The sequence below is a fragment of the Gossypium arboreum genome, chromosome 12, assembly GCF_025698485.1.
Source record: "Gossypium arboreum isolate Shixiya-1 chromosome 12, ASM2569848v2, whole genome shotgun sequence".
Classification (NCBI taxonomy): domain Eukaryota; kingdom Viridiplantae; phylum Streptophyta; class Magnoliopsida; order Malvales; family Malvaceae; genus Gossypium; species Gossypium arboreum.
The window spans coordinates 39391381-39410019 of record NC_069081.1 but is presented as its reverse complement, the minus strand read 5'-3'; the positions used below and the strand labels follow the sequence as shown (position 1 = coordinate 39410019).

General features: G+C 39.5%; 1 long non-coding RNA gene across 1 annotated transcript; it reads right to left on the bottom strand.

Annotated features, from left to right (window-relative positions):
* Nucleotides 1-651: 651 nt before the first annotated feature.
* On the bottom strand, nt 652-1685 carry LOC128285257 (uncharacterized). The gene is made up of 2 exons (XR_008275719.1): nt 1616-1685; nt 652-801 (listed from the first exon to the last, which is right to left on the bottom strand). It is a non-coding gene; the product is annotated as an uncharacterized LOC128285257 (long non-coding RNA).
* Between the last annotated feature and the right edge of the window lie 16954 nt (nt 1686-18639).

Genomic DNA, 18639 nt, shown 5'->3' with positions numbered 1-18639 from the left:
CACAAGAAAAATCATATCTCGAGTTACTTAAACTCAAAATTAAGATCCATAAATTTTCCCTGAATCTAGACTCATAAAAATATCTACTAATTTGTTTCTAGAATTTTGGTTGGTCCAATTAGTACAGTTTATTAGTTAAAGTTACCCTGTTTCAAGACTCGACTGGTCTGCCCTCTATTTACTACGAACCACATTTCTCTCTGTAAAAATTCATATGACTATGAGGTTTGTTTATACTAAAACTAGACTCAATAAGGATTCTGAGGATATAAAATACACCACCTAATTATATCTTTACAATTTATGGTGAATTTCTAAAGTAGGAATAGGGATTCAGAAACTGCTATGACTCGTTTCACTAAAATTAAAATATCTTCTAACATATACTTCCTTTACTTGTTTCATTTATTTCATGTGAAACTAGACATAATAAGCTTCAATTTGATATGTATTTAACCACCAAATTCAATTTCTATGATTTTTAGTAAATTTTCAAGCTCGTGTTAGTGTTGTGCTGCGTATTCGCTTATGGTAAATTTCATCCTTTTATGAGTTTTATGCACTAAGTATCTTAATAGTTTTCCTTAACATCAAACATAATCTAAACTAACCATTTTCATAATTTATCATTATCAAGCATTTCCTCAACCATTTCACAACCATACCATAAGATCATTTACACAAAATGGGTATATTGCTATACATGCCATACTTAAATTTACAAGCCATTTACCAAAAATCTTCTGGATAGTGTGACTGAGCCTTCGACCTATCCCGACTCCTGAGCTGGCTTGTCCAAAACTACAATGAGTAAGAAGGAGGAGTAAGCATAAATGCTTAGTAAGTTCATATGCAAATAATAAGTAACATAACAAACAGCTTATACCACCAACATTAGCATACATCACTAAAACACATATCACATTTTTAATCATTCTTCATCATCTTATTACCTTATCGTGGTTGTATCAATACTCAACCCGAGGGTTAAATACATACCTGTCCAAAATATCCATTTCATATCACTTACCAATACGCCTCTTTACATCTCGAAATTTTCCTCCATTTGAGTAGAACTTTACCCGTTGAACACATCGGAATATAATTCGGATACATGGATAACTTGCACATAAGTGCCATATATGCAATCAAGCAATCATGTAACCCGCCCATAAGTGAACTCGGACTCAACTCAACGAGCTCGAGCGTCAGATCCATAAGTGAACTCGGACTCAACTCAACGAGTTCGATGCCTAGTTACATCTCACGAACTCTGACTCAACTCAACGAGTTCGGACATTCGATCCATAAGTGAACTCGGACTCAACTCAACGAGTTCGGATGCTCAACCATCCTAGTGACATGTCACTTGTATCCTAATCTATTCCTAAGGTTCAAACGGGCTTTTCCTCGAACACTTATCCTTGTCGCCTTCCGTAGAATGCCAAATCAATACTCTCAGAACAATTATATTTAACAAGTAGTTCACATAATTTACATATTATTTGAAATTAACCACAAAGCATACATTTCATAATAAAATTCAGCATAACACATAATTAATATCAATAACTTAAAATAACAATTATGCTACATTATTTACACATGAACTTACCTTGGTACCAAAATACAAAGATTTTGCAATTTAGTCCACAATCTTTTCTTTTCCTCGATTGAGGTCGATTCCACGCCTTTCTTGATCTAAAATAACACATTTAGCTTATTTAATACTCACATTATCAAATTAATCCTTAACTCAAATTTTGGCAAAATTACAATTTTACCCCTAAACTTTTGCATATTTACATTTTTGCCCCTAGGCTCTGGATTAAAATTTATTCCTTATTCTTATGTTTTACAACATGCTGATCAATTTTCTTCTATGGCAACATCAAATTCTCACTCTAACATGTACTTGTGACTATTAGGTATTTTTACCGATTAAGCCCTTTTACTCGCTTTTGCTTAAAATCGAGTAGTACAAGTTGTCTAACATAATTTAAAACTTTATATTCTATCATAAAACATCAAAATACACAAATTTCACCTATGGATATTTTTCCAAATATAAACCCTAGGTTAAATTATTGCTAACATAAGCTTTATCGAGTTAATGGATCTCAAAAACGTAAAAATCATTAAAACGGGCTTGGAATCACTTACTATGGAGCTTGGAAGCTTGAAACAAACCCTAGCTATGGAGAACCCTTGAAATTTCGGCCTAATGAAGAAGATGGACAAAATTGGCTTTTAATTTTGTTTTTAATTCATTTTAATAACTAAATGACCAAAATACCCTTACTACTAAACTTTCCAAAAATTCCTTCCATGTCCTAATTTTGTCCATGAACTTAAAATTGGTAAAATTGCTATTTAAGACCTCCTCATTAATATTCCAAAACAATTTCATACTAAAAACTTCTAGAATGCAAGTTTTGCAACTTATTCGATTTAGTCCCTACTTTCAATTTAAGCACTTTAGGCATAGAATTTCATCACGAAATTTTCACACAATCATGCAATCATATCATAAACATCAAAATCATTGTAAAATAATTATTTCTATCTCAGATTTGTGGTCACGAAACCACTATTCCGATTAAGCCCTAATTTAGGATATTACAGTTTGGGCTTCTAATGCCCCTGCGGTATTTATGGATTTAATGAATCGGATCTTCAGACCATATTTGGATCGATTCGTAGTCGTGTTCATTGATGACATCTTGGTCTATTCAAGGAATGAGACCGAACATGCTGAACACCTGAGGTTAGTGCTGCAAATTTTACGGGATAAGCAATTATATGCTAAGTTCAGCAAGTGTGAGTTCTGGTTAAGAGAGGTTAGCTTCTTGGGTCATGTGGTATCTGCATCGGGTATTTGAGTCGACTCGAATAAAATTTCAGCCATACTTAATTGGAAGCTTCCGAAATATTACCGAGGTTCGAGTTTTTGGGGCTTGCTTGGTTATTACCGACAATTTGTAAAAGGTTTCTCAACGATAGCCACGCCGATGATGAAGCTACTCCAAAAGGATGTTAAGTTCGAATGGACGGAGAAATGTCAGAAAAGTTTCGATCAACTGAAAACTTATTTGATGAAGCCCCAATTCTAGTGCAACCCGAATCCCAAGAAAGAGTTTGTCATCTATAGTGACGCCCCCTACTTGGGTTAGGTTGTGTATTGATGCAAGAAGGTCGAGTTGTGGCCTATCGCCAAGGCAATTAAAGCCACATAAGAAAAATTATTCACCCATGATCTCGAATTGGCGCCATCGTATTCGCCTTAAAGATTTGGCGACATTACTTATTTGGTGAGAGGTGCCATGTGTACTTGGATCACAAAAGTCTCAAATATTTGATGACCCAAAGAGACTTATATCTGCGACAAAGACGTTGGCTCGAAATGTTAAAGGATTATGAGCTGGTCATTGACTATCACCCGGAAAGGCGAATGTGGTTGCGGATGCCTTGGGTCAGAATCATTATTCGCTTTACGAGCGATGAATGTGCACTTGTCTGCTCGATCCGACGAAGTGTTAGTAGCTAAATTGAAAGCCAAACCATTATTGATACATCAAATTCGAGAAGCTCGGAAAGTCGACGACGAGTTGGTCGCAAAACGGCCGAGTGTGTTCCGAACAAGGACTCGGAGTTTCAAATCGATGATGACGATTGTTTGAGGTTCAAAAGTCGCTCTGTGTGTTCCAAAGAATTCAAACTCATTTCGATAATTCGAATGAAGCCCATTGTAGCCGAATGGCAATCCACCGGGAGTACGAAGATGTACAACAATTTGAAACGTCGGTTTTGGTGGCATGGTATGAAACGAGACATCTCCGACTTTGTTTGAGATGTTTAATATGTCAACATGTGAAAGCGAACATCAAGTGCCTTCAGATTACTTCACCAATCACGATACCCGAGTGGAAATGGGATCGAGTCACAATGGACTTTGTATCCGGACGCCATTGTTAGCGAAAAGAAGGATGCGGTTTGGGTCGTGGTAGATAGATTGACTAAGTCGGCTCACTTTGTCCCCGCACATACGGATTTTTCAATGGACAAATTAGCCAATTGTACGCTTCTCGATTGTGAGATTACACGGGTGCCTATTTCCATCGTGGTTTGATAGAGATCCGAGATTTACCTCGCGATTTTGGAAAAAGTTGCAAGAAGCTTTGGGTACCAAGTTGCATTTCAAAGACCGCTTTTACCCCAAACCGATGGTCAATCCGAGCGGATAATTCGAGATACTTGAGGATATGTTGAGATGTTGCGTCCTCGAGTTTAGTGGTTCATGGGAACGGTATTTGCCGCTGATTGAATTCGCTTACAACAACAACTTTCAATCAAGTATTAAGATGACACCCTACGAGGCTTTGTACGGTCGTAAATGCCGTACACCATTGTTTTGGACCGAGCTCGGTGAAAGCAAGATTTTCGGGTGGATTTGATTAGAGATGCTGAATGAAAGTGAAAGTAATCCGTGAAAGTCTCAAGATAGCCTCCGATTGTCGTAAGTCGACGCGGATCTCAAGCGTAAGGATATCGAGTATCGTGGGTGATAAAGTGTTTCTCAAGGTATCGCTTTGGAAAAAGATACTCGATTCGGCCGTAAGGGCAAGTTGAGCCCGAGGTTCATTGGGCCATATGAGATATCCGAAGAAGTCGGTCCAAGGGCATATCGCTTGATTTTGCCCCTGAACTCGAAAAGGTTCACGATGTCTTTCATGTTTCGATGCTTCGACGCTATAGATCCGATCCATCGCACGTGATTAGTCCATCGAAATTGAAATTCAAGCTAATATGAGTTATGAGGAAGAACCGATTCGTATCCTATCACGGAAGTGAAAGAGTTGCGAAACAAGCGGGTTCTGCTAGTGAAAGTGTTATGGCTCAAGCACGGGATAGAAGAAGCTACTTGGGAGACCGAGAACTCTATAAAAGAGCGATATCCAAACCTATTTACCGGTAAGATTTTCGGGGACGAAAATTTCTTAAGTGGGGAGAGTTGTGACATCCCTAATTTGACCCTAGTCGGAAGTGGTGTCGGGACCATTAAACCGAGTCTTATAAGTAATTAAAAGTTATATTCTATGTTTATGATGTTAGCAAATGCATGTGTGAAAGTTGCATGCATTAATTTGATCATTTCTATGTGAATTTATTAAGATGGACTTATATGAAACATTGTTGAAAGGTGATAGGCCAATCTTCAATGGTCTAATAGTATATGCATGCAAAAGAATGGTTTTGCATGTCAATTTACCCAAAGAGAAGGAAGTGGCCGCCATGGTGATGAAGATGGGCAAAAGAAAACATGTCTTAAACATGTTTTGCTAGTGGTGGATGTTAGAAATAATAAAATAAGAGCATGGGTAAAGAAATGAAAAAAAATGAGTGTGGATGCTTTCCCCCCTTGTGACGTACATATGAGAGAAACAAAAACAAAGAAAAAAAAATTTTGTTCATCTATTTTCACTCTCCTTTTGGCCGAAAATACTAAGGATAAGGAAGGAGTTTTGCTTCATACTTGGTTTGGAAGAGGATTAGGAAGAGGTTGGCTATACTTGCATCAAGAGTAAGGTATGTTTGAGGTTGTGCCATGAGATTCATGCATGTTTTTGGTTGCTAGATTGATGTTCTTGTTAGCCCATGGTTCAAATCTTTGTTATGTCATGGGAATGAAATTCGCCCAAGTGAATATGGTGATAAAGCCATTGCATGCTAAGTGTGAAGCTTGATGATGATGCATGCAAAGATGGATTGTCTACTCTTGAAATTTCTTTGTAGCCATCTTGAGTAAGACTTTGAGTTTTCTTTTGTTTAACCATGATTGAAGTTGAAAGGGCATGATTGTGATGTATTCGCCATGATGCATTCATGAGCATGGTTCATGCTTCTTGCATGATAGTTAAAATTTGTGTTTTGGATGGCTATGGACACCTTGAAATTCGGCCATGCACATATATGTATATATATGTTTGCACATGATGTTTTGGTTATGAAGTAAGTGATGAATATGTTTGTTTAAAGAAGAAAATGTTGAAGAATGTTTGTGAAATTGCAAGTATAATCGGCCATATGAGTGCTTGATGCCATATTATAAGTATCGAGCCACAATATGTAAAACATTAACTAGTAAAATGCATGCTGTTTTTTTTGTGTGGTATTAAGTGGATAATTGGCCTCAAATTGGACATGTATATTCGGCCTTAGATAGCCTATTGATGGCCTTAGCTTTTCCTTGATGCTTGAATGAATTGTATTGAATTGCTTGATGTAGTATAAAATGTGCATGACCATTGTGTATTCAAGCTAAAGGGTGGCCATATGACCATTTAAACTCCTTGTCATATTCGGCCATAAGCTAGCATAATGAGGTTTTAATAAATTAAATTTGTTTGAATTAGCTCAAGAGCTTAGAGGGCCACAATTGGACAAGGGGAAGGAAAAAGTGATCGAATAGCCGTAAAAGCCGTTCGACAACATCCGAGGTAAGTCCTCAAGAAGTGACCCTACTTGAATTATGTGAAATGAAATATGGATGTGTAATGATTATCGATTTATGTGTGTATGAGTATTTGAATGATACCCGGCTAAGTCCCAAGGCGATTATGCTAGTGATTACCTTTGTGTTTGAGCCTTAGTAACGAAAATGAAACATGAATGTCTAATGATTATTGATGTATGTGTGCATGAGCAATTGAATGATATCCGGCTAAGTCCCAAGACATTTATGCTGGAAATTATATCCGGTTAAGACCAAGGCAATTGTGCTAGCGGCTACATCCGGCTAAGACCAAGGCATTCGTGCAAGTCGTTCTATCCGGCTAAGACCAAGGCATTCGTGCACATGGTTATATCCGGTTGTATTCAAGAAGCTTGGGCTGGAGGTGAGTGTTGGTTGCTGTAATAAATTCAATTAGTACGCTCGAAAAGCCCAAAGAATAAGGTATGTTTATATGTGCATTGGAAAAGTCGACATGTTTGAGCAACATTCGCTCAAACGACTAACGAATATCAACTATTGAAGTGGTTGATACCTTGTGAAAGTATATAATGATGAAGTGTGAAGTAAGAATGATTATGTGAATGTGTATTAATGAAATGATGCATTTGGCTATGTGAATGTATTGCTTTAATTAAAGCTGATTTTATTCCTTGAGACTTACTAAGCAAAAAATTGCTTACCCCGTTGCTTTGGCTCTCTGTTTTATAGATTTTGCTCGATAGCAATCGGATTTGGGATCATTAAAGTTGTAACACCCTGAACCCGAGACCATCGCCGGTGTCGGACACGAGGGGTTAACAAGCCAAGTTCACATGTTTTGCCCACCAATTTGACATTTCCAGTCAGGCTGGAAAACTGCGTCACCGTCGCCTTAAAAATCATATCTCGAGTTTCAAAACTCGGAAACTGGTTTCGTAAATTTTCCCTGAATATAGACTCATATATCCATCCATGGATTTATTTCTAGAATTTTTGGTCGGGCCAATTGGTACAGTTTATTAGTTAAAGTCACCCATGTTACAGGGATCGACTGCTCTGACCTTCGCGCGTTATAACTTGAATATATCTCTGTACAGGGCTTTAATGCTGGTGCCGCTTGTTTCTAATGAAACTACACTCAAAATGGAATCTGTACATATAAGGAATGACTCCTAATTCTTTCTGGATAATTTATAGAAAATTTTTAAAGTTGCGACAGGGGACCCAGAAACCGTTCTGGCCCTGTCTCACAATAGCTTTAATATCTCTTAACATGTAACTCCTATGACCATTTCGTTTCTTCCATATGAAAATAGACTCATCAAGGTTCATTTACATAGCTTATTCACTATTTAATGCCATTCCTACAAATTTTGGTGATTTTCACATTCACGTCACTGCATCTGGCAGCATCTGTTTTAAGGTAGGTCTTACCTATTTTGTAGTCTCCATGAACCAACTAGTCTTGCCATACATAGGTTCATATATGATCATTTTAACCATACCAATGGCTGATCATGTGACCAACACTCCCATTTCCAATCCATAATCACATCATGACACCATATATATACATACAACCCAAAATAGTCCAAGTTCATGCTTCCTTTTACGAGCCATTTTCGCATGGCCGTATACATATACATCACCACATTTTTAAACCAACAAGGGGTAGTCCTATACATGCCATTTCAAAGTTCAAACAAAATTTATACCAAAATAGAGGCGTTGATAGTGTGGATGACTTCGACTTTATTGATCCCGAATCCGATTGCTATCGAGCGAAATCTATAAAACAGAGAGCCAAAGCAACGGGGTAAGCATTTTTATGCTTAGTAAGTCTCAAGGAATATAATCAACTCTAATTACAGCAATACATTCACATAGCCAAATGCATCATTTCATTAATACACATTCTTACTTCACACTTCATCATTATATACTTTCACAAAGTATCAATCAATTCAATAACTGAAATTCATTAGTCGATTGAGCGAATGTTGCTCAAACATGTCGACTTTCCAATGCACATATAAACGTACCTTATTCTTTGGGCTTCTCGAGTGTACTAATTGAATTTATTACAGCAACCAACACTCACCTCCAGCCCAAGATTCTTCGAAATATAACCGGATATAACCACGTGCACAAATGCTTTCGGTCTTAGCCCGGATAGAATGTCTCGCATTTAATGCCTTCGGTCTTAGCCCGGATGTAGCCACTAGCACAATTGCCTTGGTCTTAAACCGGATATAATTTCCAGCATAATTGTCTTCGGGGCTTAGCCCGGATATCATTCAATTTCTCATGCACACATACATCAATAATCATTGGACATACATATTTCATTCTCGTTACTAAGGCTCAAACACAATTATAATCACTAGCATAATCGCCTTCGGGACTTAGCCCGGGTATTATTCGAATACTCATACACACATAAATCAATAATCAATACATCCATATTTCATTCCACATAATTCAAGTAAGGTCACTTCTTGAGGACTTACCTCGGATGTTGTCGAACGGCTTTTACGGCTATTCGATCACTTTTTCCTTCCCCTTGTCCAATTGTGGCCCTCTTAGCTCTTGAGCTAATTCAAACAAATTCAATCTATTAAAACCTCATTGTGCTAGCTTATGGCCGAATATGACAAGGAGTTTAAATGGTCATATGGCCACTCTTTAGCTTGAATACACAATGGTCATGCACATTTTATACTACATCAAGCAATTCAATACAATTTATTCGAGCATCAAGGAAAAGCTAAGGCCTTCAATAGGCTACCCAAGGCCGAATATTCATGTACATGTTGAGGCCAATTATGCACTTAATACCTCACAAAAACAGCATGCATTTTACTAGTTAAGGCTTTGCATATTGTTGCTCAAAACTTATAATATAGCATCAAGCACTCATATGTGTGCTAGGCCGAATGTGCTTGCAATTTCACCTTCATTCTTCAACATCTTCTTCTTTAAACAAACATATTCATCACTTAGTTCATAACCAAACATCATGTGCAAACATATATATACATATATGAGCATGGCCGAATTTCAAGGTGTCCATAGCCATCCAAAACACAAATTTTAACTAACATGCAAGAAGCATGAACCATGCTTATGAATGCATCATGGCCGAAATTGACAATCATGCCCCTTTTCAACTTCAATCATGATTAAACAAAAAGAAAACTCAAAATCTTACTCAAAAGTAGACAATCCATCATTGCATGCATCATCATCAAGCTTCACACTTAGCATGCAATGGCTTTATCACCATAACAACTTTGGCCAAATACCATTTCCATGGCATAACAAAGATTTGAGCCATGGCTAACATGCACATCAAGTTAGCAACCAAAACATGCATGAAACTCCTAACACAACCTCATACATACCTTAATCTTGATGCAAACTTAGCCAAATCTCCTTCTAGATCTCTTCCAAACCAAGCATGAAGCAAAATCCTCCTTCTTCCTTAGTTTTGGCTCAAAGAAAGGATGAACAAAATTTTTCTTTCTTTCTCTACAACTCACGGCAATGGGGGGAATACCACACTCACACACATTTTTTTTCATTCTTTTCTTACCCATACACCTTTGTTTATTATTTCTCCCTAATGCACCAACAAAACATGTTTCATGACATGTTTTGCCCATCCTCTCTTGCCATGGCGGCCACTTCATGTTGGGGAGGGAAATTTGACATGCAAATCCTTATTTTTGCATGCATGAGCAACTAGTCATCACACTTTCCCCATCATACTTTCAAAGTTCACTACTACGTCCTTTCTAGTGAAATTCGCATTTATAACACTAAATCGAAACATCAAAAATGTCACACACAATTAACACATATCATAGGCATCAAAATAAATTTTAAATTATTTTTATGCCTCGGTTTTGTGGTCCCGAAACCACATCCCGACTAGGGTCAATTTTGGGTCTGTGGCAACTGTCCCTCACTTAAGAAATTTTCGTCCCAAAATCTTACCGTAAATAGGTTTGGATATCGCTCTTTCATAGAGTTCTCGGTCTCCCAAGTAGCTTCTTCTATCCCGTGCTTGAGCCATAACACTTTCACCAGTGAACCCGCTTGTTTCGCAACTCTTTCACTTCTCGTGATAGGATACGAATCGGTTCTTCCTCATAACTCATATTAGCTTGAATTTCAATTTCGATGGACTAATCACGTGCGATGGATCGGATCTATAGCGTCAAGCATCAAACGTGAAAGACATCGTGAACCTTTTGAGTTCGGGGGCAAAATCAAACGATATGCCATCGACCGACTCGCTCGGATATCTCATATGGCCCAATGAACCTCGGGCTCAGCTTGCCCTTATGGCGAATCGAGTATCTTTTTCCAAGGCGATACCTTGAGAAACACTTTATCACCCACCGATACTCGATATCCTTACGCTTCAGATCCGCGTGACGACTTCTCGACGATCGGAGGCTATCTTCGACTTTCACGGATTACTTTCACTTTCTGCTCAAAGATCTCTAATCAAATCCACCCCAAAATCTTGCTTTCACCGAGCTCACCCAAAACAATGGTGTACGGCATTTACGATCGCATAAGGCCTTGTAGGTGCCATCTTAATACTTGATTGAAAGCGAATGTTGTAAGCGAATTCAATCAACGGCAAATACCGCTCCCATGAACCGCTAAACTCGAGGATGCAACATCTTAACATATCCTCAAGTATCTCGAATTATCCGCTCGGATTGACCATCGGGTTGGGGTGAAAGGCGTCTTTGAAATGCAACTTGGTACCCAAAGCTTCTTGCAACTTTTTCCAAAATCGTGAGGTAAATCTCGGATCTCTATCCCACACGATGGAAATAGGCACCCGTGTAATCTCACAATCGAGAAACGTACAATTCGCTAATTTGTCCTTTGAAAAATCCGTGCGACGGGGGACAAAGTGGGCCGACTTAGTCAATCTATCTACCACGACCCAAACCGCATCCTTCTTACTTGTCGACAATGGCAATCCGTATACAAAGTCCATTGTGACTCGATCCCATTTCCACTCGGGTATCGTGATTGGTCAAGTAATCTCAAGGCACCGATGTTCCGCTTTCACTTGTTGACATATTAAACATCTCAAACAAAGTTGGAGATGTCTCGCTTCATACCATGCCACCAAAACCGACGTTTCAAATCATTGTACATCTTCGTACTCCCGGTGGATTGCCATTCGCTACAATGGCCTTCATTCGAATTATCGAAATGAGTTCAATTCTTTGGAACACACGACGACCTTTGAACCTCAAACAATCGTCATCATCGATTTGAAACTCCGAGTCCTTGTTCGAACACACTCACCCGCTTTTGCGACCAACTCGTCGTCGACTTTCTCGAGCTTCTCGAATTTGACGTGTCAATAAGGGTTTGGCTTTCAATTCAGCCACTAACACACTCGTCGGATCGAATGCATAAGTGCACATTCATCGTCAGAAGTGAATAATGATTTACGACTCAAGGCATCCGCAACCACATTCGCCTTTCCCGGTGATAGTCAATGACCAGCTCATAATCCTTTAACAGCTCGAGCCAACGTCTTTGTCGCAGATTTAAGTCTCTTTGGGTCATCAAATATTTGAGACTTTTGTGATCCGAGTACACATGGCACCTTTCACCAAATAAGTAATGTCGCCAATCTTTAAGGCTAATACGATGGCGCCAATTCGAGATCATGGGTCGGATAATTTTTCTCGTGTGGCTTTAATTGCCTCGACGCGACAGGCCACAACTCGACCTTCTTGCATCAATACGCAACCTAACCCAAGGAGGAGGCGTCACTATAGATGACAAACTCTTTGCCGATTCGGGTTGCACTAAAATTGGGGCTTCAACAAATAAGTTTTCAGTTGATCGAAACTTTTTGGCATTTCTCCCATTCGAACTTAACATCCTTTTGGAGTAGCTTCATCATCGGCGTGGCTATCGTTGAGAAGCCTTTTACAAATCGTCGGAATAACCTAAGCCCTAAAAAGCTTCAACCTCAAGAATATTTCTGAGGCTTCCATTTAAGTATGGCTGAAATTTTATTCGGCCCACTCGAATACCCGATGTAGATACCACATGACCCAAGAAGCTAACCTCTCTTAACTAGAACTCACACTTGCTTAACTTAGCATATAATTGCTTATCCCGTAAAATTTGCAAAGACTAACCGCAGTGTTCAAGATGTTCGGTCTCATTTCTTGAATAGACCAAGATGTCATCAATGAACACGACTACGAATCGATCTAAATATGGTCTCAAGATCCGATTCATTAAATCCATAAATACCGCAGGGCATTAGTGAGCCCAAACGGCATCACTAGGAACTCATAGTGACCATATCTCGCTCGAAGGCGCCTTGGGTACGTCCAATCTCGGATTCGCAATTGATAATAGCCCGATCTCAAATCTATTTTCGAGAACACCGAGGCTCCCTTCAGTTGATCGAACAAGTCATGAATACGTGGCAACGGATATTTGTTCTTTATCGCGCTTTATTAAGTCGACGATAGTCGATGCACAACCGCATGGTTCCATCCTTCTTCTTCACGAACAACACCGGTGCACCCTAAGGCGAAAAACTCGGGAAAGCAAAACCTCTATCCACCAATTCTTGCAACCGAGCTTTCAACTCCTTTAATTCCATTGGTGCCATACGATCACGGAGCTATCGAAATTGAGTGGTACCGTACCGTTCGATGCCAAATTCTATTTCGAACAGTGGTAAACCCGCAATTCTTCGTGAAAATATCCGGGTATTCATAAACCATCGACACGATTCGGGTTTCTTTTCGATTCCTTGTCATCGAAAGCGTGACGCAAGGTACGCTTCGCACCCTTTCTTACATATTTTCGGGCCAACATTGCGATATTACAACCGGCAACCCCTTTAAGTCCGTAGACTCAACCCGAATTATCTCATTATTCACGCACGTCAAATCGATAGTCTTACTTTTGCAATTTACAACCGCATCGTGCATGGTCAACCAATCCAAACCAAGAATAACGTCGAACTCATCGAACGGCAAAAGCATCAAGTCCGCTGGAAAACAAGAACCTCGGAACACTAGGGACTTTTCTTGCACACTTTATTGACAAGCACGTAATGACCCAAGGGTTTGACACCAATTACAAACTCGAGAGACTCAATAGGCAAAGTCTTATTGGATGCTAAGGTTTCACATATATATGAATGAGTGAACCAGGTCAATCAAAGCAATCACATTTGTATTGAAAAGAGTGAAAGTACCGGTAATGACATCCGGAGAGGCAAGATCCTCACGTGCGCCAGATGGCATAAGTCCTTGCAGAACACGAGCCTCGATCCGATGGTAGCATCTCTAGATCCTCTCGACCGCCAATCGTCATTGCCCATATTTCTAGGTGGCCTACCTCGAGCGATGGTAGCACCCGGTTTCCACTCGACTTACATTCTGCTCATGCATCCTCGGGCAATCCTTCATAAAGTGGTCGGCCGACCCACACTTATAGCGAGCGATCACGAAACCAACAACTCCCGAATGCCATTTGCCACAATGTGGACACTCGCCTCTCTCGGATCATTTCCACCATCGGCGATCAAGTGACTCGTGTGGTCACAGGGGTCGATCGCGTCCTCGTCTAGAAAAGCCCAAACGCCTCTAGACCGGCTCGCATCATCTCGAAATCTCTTCGATGCTTGTTGAAGAGACTTTCCGAGGACCTCTTCGAAATTCTCCGGTTCCCACATCGCTTTTTGTTTCTCCTTTCTAAGCTCTTCGACTTTACAAGCTCGCTCAACAAGTACTACGAACTCTCGATCTCGAGAATGCCAACGAACATCCTTATATCATCATTCAGCCCATCCTCGAGCGTTTACATAATGGCTTTACGAAATGCATTCTCACGCGTCATCGCTAAGCCTCACAAATTTTCGTTCAGTGAGTCGATGGCGACATAGAACCTTGCTTAAGGTCAAGGAATTCCTTCGCTTTTGGTCGATGAATCTCGATCGATATACTTTTTTCGAACTCGGTTTGAAAGAATTCCCAAGTCACTTGCTCTCTAGGTACCACGTAAGTCGAGTACTCCACCAATAGTAGGCGGACTCACGTAGCAAGGAGATGGTACACTTTAAGCACTCATCGGTGTGTACAGATAGCTCATCGAGCACCGGATAGTGTTATCCAACCAAAATTCAGCTCGCTCGGCATCATCATCATCCGTAGCCTTAAATTCAAGGGCCCCATGTTTTCAATCCTATCGATCGGGGCTTACTTGACCTTATTTGGTCACCACCGGAGGTATTGTAGGTGCGGGGGTTGCATTTGTCGGAATGGAGGTTGTGGAACAGCCGTGTTAGTTCGAATGTATTGATTAAACCATTCGCTCATCACACTATAAAAGGCTTGCCTAGCCTCGCCATTCGGATTGTTGGCCATAGGTTGAGAGTCCGCCGCCTGTCCTTTGCGCGGAGCAGCGCCACACTCTCCACATCATCAGCTATCGCCGGTTGGGATCGGGATCCATTGCTATAAACAAACACAAAGTCAAATTGTCGAAATCACCACACTATCGATTCCTCATTTAATGGCATGTATAGCTAGACCCCAAACACATCACGGTAGTCCTAGAATTGACTAAACCGTGGCTCTGATACCAATAAAATTGTAACACCCTGAACCCGAGACCATCGCCGGTGTCGGACACGAGGGGTTAACAAGCCAAGTTCACATGTTTTGCCCACCAATTTGACATTTCCAGTCAGGCTGGAAAACTGCATCACCGTCGCCTTAAAAATCATATCTCGAGTTTCAAAACTCGGAAACTGATTTCGTAAATTTTTCCTGAATATAGACTCATATATCCATCCATGGATTTATTTCTAGAATTTTTGGTCGGGCCAATTGGTACAGTTTATTAGTTAAAGTCACCCATGTTACAGGGATCGACTGCTCTGACCTTCGCACGTTATAACTTGAATATATCTCTGTACAGGGATTTAATACTGGTGCCGTTTGTTTCTAATGAAACTACACTCAAAATGGAATCTGTACATATAAGGCATGACTCCTAATTCTTTCTGGATAATTTATAGAAAATTTTTAAAGTTGCGACAGGGGACCCAGAAACCGTTCTGACCCTGTCTCACAATAGCTTTAATATCTCTTAACATGTAACTCCTATGACCATTTCGTTTCTTCCATATGAAAATAGACTCATCAAGGTTCATTTACATAGCTTATTCACTATTTAATGCCATTCCTACAAATTTTGGTGATTTTTCACATTCACGTCACTGCATCTGGCAGCATCTGTTTTTAAGGTAGGTCTTACCTATTTTGTAGTCTCCATGAACCAACTAGTCTTGCCATACATAGGTTCATATATGATCATTTTAACCATACCAATGGCTGATCATGTGACCAACACTCCCATTTCCAATCCATAATCACATCATGACACCATATATATACATACAACCCAAAAATAGTCCAAGTTCATGCTTCCTTTTACGAGCCATTTTCGCATGGCCGTATACATATACATCACCACATTTTTAAACCAACAAGGGGTAGTCCTATACATGCCATTTCAAAGTTCAAACAAAATTTATACCAAAATAGAGGCGTTGATAGTGTGGATGACTTCGACTTTATTGATCCCGAATCCGATTGCTATCGAAAAAATCTATAAAACAGAGCCAAAGCAACGGGTAAGCATTTTTATGCTTAGTAAGTCTCAAGGAATATAATCAACTCTAATTACAGCAATACATTCACATAGCCAAATGCATCATTTCATTAATACACATTCTTACTTCACACTTCATCATTATATACTTTCACAAAGTATCAATCAATTCAATAACTGAAATTCATTAGTCGATTGAGCGAATGTTGCTCAAACATGTCGACTTTCCAATGCACATATAAACGCATTTTATTCTTTGGGCTTCTCGAGTGTACTAATTGAATTTATTACAGCAACCAACACTCACCTCCAGCCCAAGATTCTTCAAATATAACCGGATATAACCACGCACACAAATGCCTTCGGTCTTAGCCCGGATAGAATGTCTCGCATTTAATGCCTTCGGTCTTAGCCCGGATGTAGCCACTAGCACAATTGCCTTCGGTCTTAACCCGGATATAATTTCCAGCATAATTGTCTTTGGGGCTTAGCCCAATATCATTCAATTTCTCATGCACACATACATCAATAATCATTGGACATACATATTTCATTCTCGCACTAAGGCTCAAACACAATTATAATCACTAGCATAATCGCCTTCGGACTTAGCCCGGTATTATTCAATACTCATACACACATAAATCAATAATCAATACATCCATATTTCATTCCACATAATTCAAGTAAGGTCACTTCTTGAGGACTTACCTCGGATGTTGTCGAACGGCTTTTACGGCTATTCGATCACTTTTTCCTTCCCCTTGTCCAATTGTGGCCCTCTTAGCTCTTGAGCTAATTCAAACAAATTCAATCTATTGAAACCTCATTGTGCTAGCTTATGGCCGAATATGACAAGGAGTTTAAATGGTCATATGGCCACTCTTTAGCTTGAATACACAATGGTCATGCACATTTTATACTACATCAAGCAATTCAATACAATTTATTCGAGCATCAAGGAAAAGCTAAGGCCTTCAATAGGCTACCCAAGGCCGAATATTCATGTACATGTTGAGGCCAATTATGCACTTAATACCTCATAAAAACAGCATGCATTTTACTAGTTAAGGCTTTGCATATTGTTGCTCAAAACTTATAATATAGCATCAAGCACTCATATGTGTGCTAGGCCGAATGTGCTTGCAATTTCACCTTCATTCTTCAACATCTTCTTCTTTAAACAAACATATTCATCACTTAGTTCATAACCAAACATCATGTGCAAACATATATATACATATATGAGCATGGCCAATTTCAAGGTGTCCATAGCCATCCAAAACACAAATTTTAACTAACATGCAAGAAGCATGAACCATGCTTATGAATGCATCATGGCGAAATTGACAATCATGCCCTTTTCAACTTCAATCATGATTAAACAAAAGAAAACTCAAAATCTTACTCAAAAGTAGACAATCCATCATTGCATGCATCATCATCAAGCTTCACACTTAGCATGCAATGGCTTTATCACCATAACAACTTTGGCGAAATACCATTTCCATGGCATAACAAAGATTTGAGCCATGGCTAACATGCACATCAAGTTAGCAACCAAAACATGCATGAAACTCCTAACACAACCTCATACATACCTTAATCTTGATGCAAACTTAGCCAAATCTCCTTCTAGATCTCTTCCAAACCAAGCATGAAGCAAAAATCCTCCTTCTTCCTTAGTTTTGGCTCAAAGAAAGGATGAACAAAATTTTTCTTTCTTTCTCTACAACTCACGGCAATGGGGGGGAATACCACACTCACACACATTTTTTTTTCATTCTTTTCTTACCCATACACCTTTGTTTATTATTTCTCCCTAATGCACCAACAAAACATGTTTCATGACATGTTTTGCCCATCCTCTCTGCCATGGCGGCCACTTCAAGTTGGGGAGGGAAATTTGACATGCAAATCCTTTATTTTTGCATGCATGAGCAACTAGTCATCACACTTTCCCCATCATACTTTCAAAGTTCACTACTACGTCCTTTCTAGTGAAATTCGCATTTATAACACTAAATCGAAACATCAAAATGTCACACACAAATTAACACATATCATAGGCATCAAAATAAATTTTAAATTATTTTTATGCCTCGGTTTTGTGGTCCCGAAACCACATCCCGACTAGGGTCAATTTTGGCTGTCACAACTCTCCCCACTTAAGAAATTTTCGTCCCAAAATCTTACCGTAAATAGGTTTGGATATCGCTCTTTCATAGAGTTCTCGGTCTCCCAAGTAGCTTCTTCTATCCCGTGCTTGAGCCATAACACTTTCACCAATGAACCCGCTTGTTTCGCAACTCTTTCACTTCTCGTGATAGGATACGAATCGGTTCTTCCTCATAACTCATATTAGCTTGAATTTCAATTTCGATGGACTAATCACGTGCGATGGATCGGATCTATAGCGTCAAGCATCAAACGTGAAAGACATCGTGAACCTT